Source organism: Oryctolagus cuniculus, chromosome 1, assembly GCF_051225735.1.
Source record: "Oryctolagus cuniculus isolate XC-2025 breed Fujian yellow rabbit chromosome 1, ASM5122573v1, whole genome shotgun sequence".
In the NCBI taxonomy this organism is placed as follows: domain Eukaryota; kingdom Metazoa; phylum Chordata; class Mammalia; order Lagomorpha; family Leporidae; genus Oryctolagus; species Oryctolagus cuniculus.
Genome location: NC_142867.1, coordinates 86,090,556 through 86,096,407, shown reverse-complemented (window position 1 = coordinate 86,096,407; position 5,852 = coordinate 86,090,556). Strand labels below are relative to the sequence as shown.

Below are 5,852 nucleotides of genomic sequence, written 5' to 3'. Positions count from 1 at the left end.
TCCTGTCCAATGAGCAGGTGGCAATATAGGAAACTAAGTAAAAAGTCCATGGGGTCAGTGAAGTACCCAGAAATGGAAGGATGGCCAATTGAGACAATTGGGGATTTCATTTGAGCTTTGAAATGTGCATTAGGGCCTCATGTTTGAGGAACGTGAATTTTATCCAGCTGAAGACCCAGACTGCAGAGCTTACCAAGTACAGAGGAGAATGTTACGTTCCTACAGCAGTCAGATGAGGAGACAGAAACTCTTGCAAATGATCTCATTCTGCAGAAGATGGCTAGGTCAAACCACTCCTGGAAAGTAATCCATGATTTTCTGGATGCCCAAGTGAGAGCAATTTTAAAGTTAGGTGAGGATATGACATATGCCACCGTAGAGAACTTCTGCATTGAAAAGAGAGTGTTGATGGCACCAGGACAAAAGAAAAGCTCAGCATAACCAGAGGACAGACTATAGCAGTTAACCAATTTAGGGCCAAATTGTCCATTAAATAATGTTGGCAATTGTCATTCAAATAGCTCTGTCTGGAAAATGTCCTAGGCTTCTCTTAGGTTGAAATGTCATTGCAAAATGATGAGGAGGGGCCAGCATTGTGGCATAGTGGGTAAAGCCACCATCTGCAATGTTAGCCTCCCGTTTGGGCACTGGTTCAAGTCCTGATTGCTCCACTTCCAATCCAGCTCCCAGCTAATGCCCCTGGGAAAGCAGCAGAGTTTGGCCCATGTGCCTGGGCCCCTGCTCCCATGTGGGAGACCCACAAGAAGCTCCTGACTCCTGGCTTCCGGTGGCCTAGCCCCAGCCATCGTAGCCATTTGGGAAGTAAACCAGTGGGTGGAAGATCTCTCTCTTTCTCTCTCTCTCTGTCTTTTCCTCTCTCTGTGTAATTCTGACTTTCAAGTAAATAAATCTTAAAAAAAAAAAAAAGAAATGAAGAGGAACAGCTGCTGGGACTAACGCCCCAGGCCCACTGAAGTTTTGGAGACCGTGGGAACAGATTTTATTTTAAAAATGCTTTCCTGGCTGTAAGCAGAGGGCCATTTAGGGTATTAGGTCAAATGTCATGTGATTAGTAAAGTTTCAAGATGTGACTAGATATGCTAGACAGTCATTTCTGGTTGCACTTGCACTTGGATATATATTTAAAGGACTGATATTTAAAAAAAAAATAGTCAGTGTTGATATAGAATATAAATTAGCTAAATTAAATCAAAGCTTCCCATTTATTCCCCTCCCCAACCTACTATTGTTACTTTTTTCACACAGTCTTGTTCTCCAAGTTTTCATTCTCAACCTTGGGTATACATTAGAATAATCTAAGTCACTTTGGAAAGTCACAATGTTTGTATTACAACCCAAACTAATGACACCACATGCTCAGGGTTTGGGAGTTCCCCAAGTGATGCTAATACTCAGTCAAGAGTATCTAAAAAGATAACAACCAGGATAATCAGAGGCTTTTCGTGTGTCAGTTTCTACCTCCTACATGGCACAGCCCCTGCCCTCCGATAGGGTTCAGAGAGGGCAGGATCTCATGCAATGACACACAAAATGAACAGTGACCAAAGGTCATCAAATACGCTGGCTTAAGTGCTAAAGGGCAGGGAAGCTGTGAACTAAGTTTTCAGGGTGGGCATCCCTGAGTGCCATAAGAGGTAAACTTGCCTTTGTGAAGCCCTACCAGTCCCTTTTAGGGGGTCTTCTCCCTCTATTACAATTTTCAGTAGCAGGTTGGAGAAACGGTCGCAGTGATACTATCAGAATGATAGATGGTGCTGATTTTTTCTTTCCTTTCTTAGTAAATTTCTGTTTTACAGACTCTTAACATCTTTTGGCTCCTGGCCTCTGCTCTCTTTTTGTGCAATTGCTGTTTGGAGTCTTTAGCTGACTTGAAAATTTCAGAAGACCACCTTCAAACCAGAGAAGCTTCTGTGGTGTTGTGCCAGTACTGGCCAGGTGTCTTGCCTGTGCCTGGAGTGGAACCCAGACGAAGCGGACATCAACATCTACGGCCACTCTTATCCATGGGAGTTGGTCAACAACACAGCATGGAGCATGATTCTTGATGCAAGCCACATAGTAGAATCTCTGGGAAGATATTAAAATATCTATTCTTTGGCCACCCCAGAACAATTAATTCAGAACCTCAGGGTGCTGATGCCTAAGCACTGGTATTTATTTTCAAGCCTCCCGGGGTACTCAGGCTATGACCCAGGCTGAGAAGTATTGATGAGATAACTTGGTGTTCCAGTCTCACACATTCCGGGCAAATTTGCTTCTTTCTATTCCTGGAAGCAGCAGAGAGGGAAGTGCTAGGCTTTATGTTAAACAGACTAAGGTCTGAGGCCTTGTGTTGCCATTTCTGGCTGAATTGCTGAATATCTCTGACTTTCCATTTGGTTAACAGTAGAGCAGAACACTGGTGCCTACCAATGAGTCTCCTTGAGACACCAGATGCAAAGCAGCTCTCACACAGCGAGGGCCCAGTGAGGATCCCTGCCTGCCTCTCACTCAGCACGACAGCAAGAGCAGAGCTGTGTGCAGGTCTGGCTGGGTCCTGAATCATTTCTCCTTGCCTGACCATGACCACACAAATCAGCCTGGATTTGCAGTCCATGTCCCTAGATCTGGCGTTCTGATTCCAGCTTCTGAACCTGAGCCGGCTCCTCTTTCTGGGCCCAGTTTCCATCACCTGTTTCTGTTGCTTGACACTAAGCCCCAAAGGGATGGTTTCTAAAAGTAGCTGGGCCCTTCTGCTGTTGCTACCCTGGCTGCATTTTAGCACCAGGAGCGGGTGTGGTTAATTTTAGAATTGTCCTGGACTAACATCTGAGACAAGGCAAGACCAGGCGAATCCAACCTGCCCCCTAGGTATGCTTGATTTCGGTTTTGCAGAGGAAGGTTGGGGAGATTTTGCCATACAGTTTATGTTTATATCATGCCAATCAACTTATATGGCAATTTCATACATGAAAGCGTTTGCCTCAAAGTTTATTTGGATTTGAGCCTCAGGTGCTGTGCAGAGTGCAAGTCACCACATTATCTGGGGTTTCTTTGTGTTAAAGCTTACGCTGTTTTGGGATTGCTTTTTTGTCTGCTTACTCCAGGGACAGGGACAGACAGATGTGAGTAGGGCCCAGGCCGGAGACCCAGCAGGAGAGGGGCTGATGAGAGGAAAGATAGAAAAGGTTAAAAATTTAATTATGTTTAGAAAGACTGAAAAGGAAACAGAATGGAACAGTGTAGTGACAGAAAACAGGGGCAGCACCGCAGGTCCTGAAATCAACCTGGCCTGGAGGAGGTGTTTACCGACCGCTTATTTCTAGAATGGGGCATTAACTGGTCTACTGTGGGGAGGAAGAGATGCTCTGGGGCTGTCCAATGAGCATCTTGTGCTTTGGAAGGTGGGGCTACCAGTCAGAGCAAGTTGAGCACCCAAGAACTGTCCAAGAAACCCCCCGCGTCAGAAGGGATTGGTGTCCTTTAGATCAAGAGAAGACTTGAGGGAAATTAGCTCTTCTGTAGCCAGGCCCACACAATGAGGACACCTAACAACAGTGAAGGGTGGAGCATCCCCAGGATTAAGAAATAAATAAGACTGGGGCTGGCACTGTGGTGTAGTAGGTATGGCCACCATCTACAACGCCAGTATCCCATATAGGCTCTGCTTCAAGTCCCAGCTGCTCCACTCCCAATCAAGCTCCCTGCTAATGCTCCTGGGAAAGCAGTGGAGGATGCCTCCAAGAACTTGGGCCCCTGAACCCATGTGAGGTACTCAGAAGAAGCTCTTGGCTCTTGGCTTCAGATCAGCCCAGCTCCAGCCATTGTGTCCATTTGAGGAGTTACCCAGCTAAAGGAAGATCTCTCTCTCTGTCTCTCCTGCTCTCTCTGTAACTCCACCTTTCACATGAATAAATACATCTTTAAAACCAAAAGGAAAAAGAAGATGAAGAGGAATCATGAAAAAAATAAGGTCTTTGGAGTGAGTCAAATTTTTCTCCTTTGCACTTCTTAAAGCTGTGTGATCTCGTGCAACTTATTCAACTACTCTGAGCCACTTCCTCCACACTAGAATTCAACCATTGATTGAGGATCTTCTGTACCCATATGTACCAAACATTTGGCTACCATAATGAACAACATAGAAAGATTCCTCACCCACATACATAGGACAACGTGGTAGGGAAGGCAGACAAAAGAAAAAGACACATGTTAGTGACAAGATAAAGGTGGGTGGTGCTAAGTGCTAGAAATAAGATGAACTGCTGGAGAGAAATTTGTCAGGGAATCCTTATGAGATTAGGTGCCATTGAACTGAGCTGCAGAGGCGCACTCCAGGGAGGGGGACCAGCAAGTGCGAAGGCATGGGAACAGAAAAGAGCTTGGCAGATCTGAAAAGCAGAAAGGAAGTCAACGTGGAGAGAAGCAGCGAACCAAGAGCAGACGCACTGAGACAGGAGAGGTGGGGCCACGTGGTGTCTAGAGGAGCAGTCTGAATTTTTTAAAGGGAAATTAATAGTTCTTATCTCTTGGAGTGTGAGGATGGGTTGGGCGAGAGCAGATCCTGCAGTGGTGAAGGTGGAGCAGGTCCCATGGAATGGGTGCCACTGGTACGTGAGATCCTTAAAATGCAGCCCAGATGTCAGCCAGGGGCAAATCGATTGGAAACTTTTAATCTAAAAAAATCAATCTAAAGTTTGGCATTCCATATCAGCGCCTGTTCAAGTCCCAGCTCCTCCCCTGCAGATCAAGTTCCTTGCTGATGCACTCAGGAAACCCAGGCCTTAGTCATCCACTTAGGAAATTTGGATGGAATCCCAGTGTTCAGCCTGGCCCAGCCCCAGCTGTTGTGGCCATTTGGGGAGTGAACCAGTTAATGGAACATCTCTCTCTGTCTCTGTCTGTGAGTCTGTCTCTGTCTCTTTCTTTCTCTCTCTCGCTGCTTTTCAAATAAGTAGAATAGATCCTTTTTAAAAATGCATTTCTGGGGAGAAAGGACTATTCTCAGTGGAAACAATTAATGAATTTTCTGATCAAGTTTATAAGATTTGGGAAGCAGATCACCCGCCCACTTAACTGGTGGCTGTCAGTCAGTTGTCTTAGTGTTTAGTCAGTTGTTATGTGATACAATCTTTTTGTTTTGTGTCTTGGGCTAATAATAAGCTAACCATTCCCTATTCCTAACCAAACATGAATTTTTTTTTTCTTTTCTTTTTTTTGACAGGCAGAGTGGACAGTGAGAGAGAGAGACAGAGAGAAAGGTCTTCCTTTGCCGTTGGTTCACCCTCCAATGGCCACCGCGGCTGGCGCACCGCGCTGATCCGATGGCAGGAGCCAGGTGCCTATCCTGGTCTCCCATGGGGTGCAGGGCCCAAGCACTTGGGCCATCCTCCACTGCACTCCCGGGCCATAGCAGAGAGCTGGCCTGGAGGAGGGGCAACCGGGACAGAATCCAGCGCCCCGACCGGGACTAGAACCCAGTGTGCCGGCGCCACAAGGCGGAGAATTAGCCTAGTGAGCCGTGGAGCTGGCCACCAAACATGAATCTTTGAATGACTCACCAGAAACCTTGTCCCTTGCAACACAATCAGAATAAAATGTTGAGATACACTTTCAAGCGCATTTTCTAAAATGTTGTCTTTGACATGCCTGCAGTCAGTGACAGAGGACATGGGAAGCCTCCCTCAAGTTTTCTGAGTCCCTGGCCCGCTTGTTCTTTATGTTCCTGCCTGGGCATGAGCTATTTCTGAGTGCAGTTGTGACCTGTGACCCCTGCCATGGAAATTGCACTAAACCCCAGCTCCTACAAACCCCTGCAGGTTGGTGAGGAGTAAGAGAAAGGTTGTTCAATT

The 5,852-nt window shown here is 46.3% G+C and overlaps 1 long non-coding RNA gene across 1 annotated transcript; it reads left to right on the top strand.

Moving 5' to 3' along the window:
- Nucleotides 1–2,808: 2,808 nt before the first annotated feature.
- LOC138850430 (uncharacterized) lies at nucleotides 2,809–5,617 on the top strand. The gene is made up of 2 exons (XR_011390174.1): nucleotides 2,809–2,871; nucleotides 5,225–5,617. It is a non-coding gene; the product is annotated as an uncharacterized LOC138850430 (long non-coding RNA).
- Nucleotides 5,618–5,852: the final 235 nt, after the last annotated feature.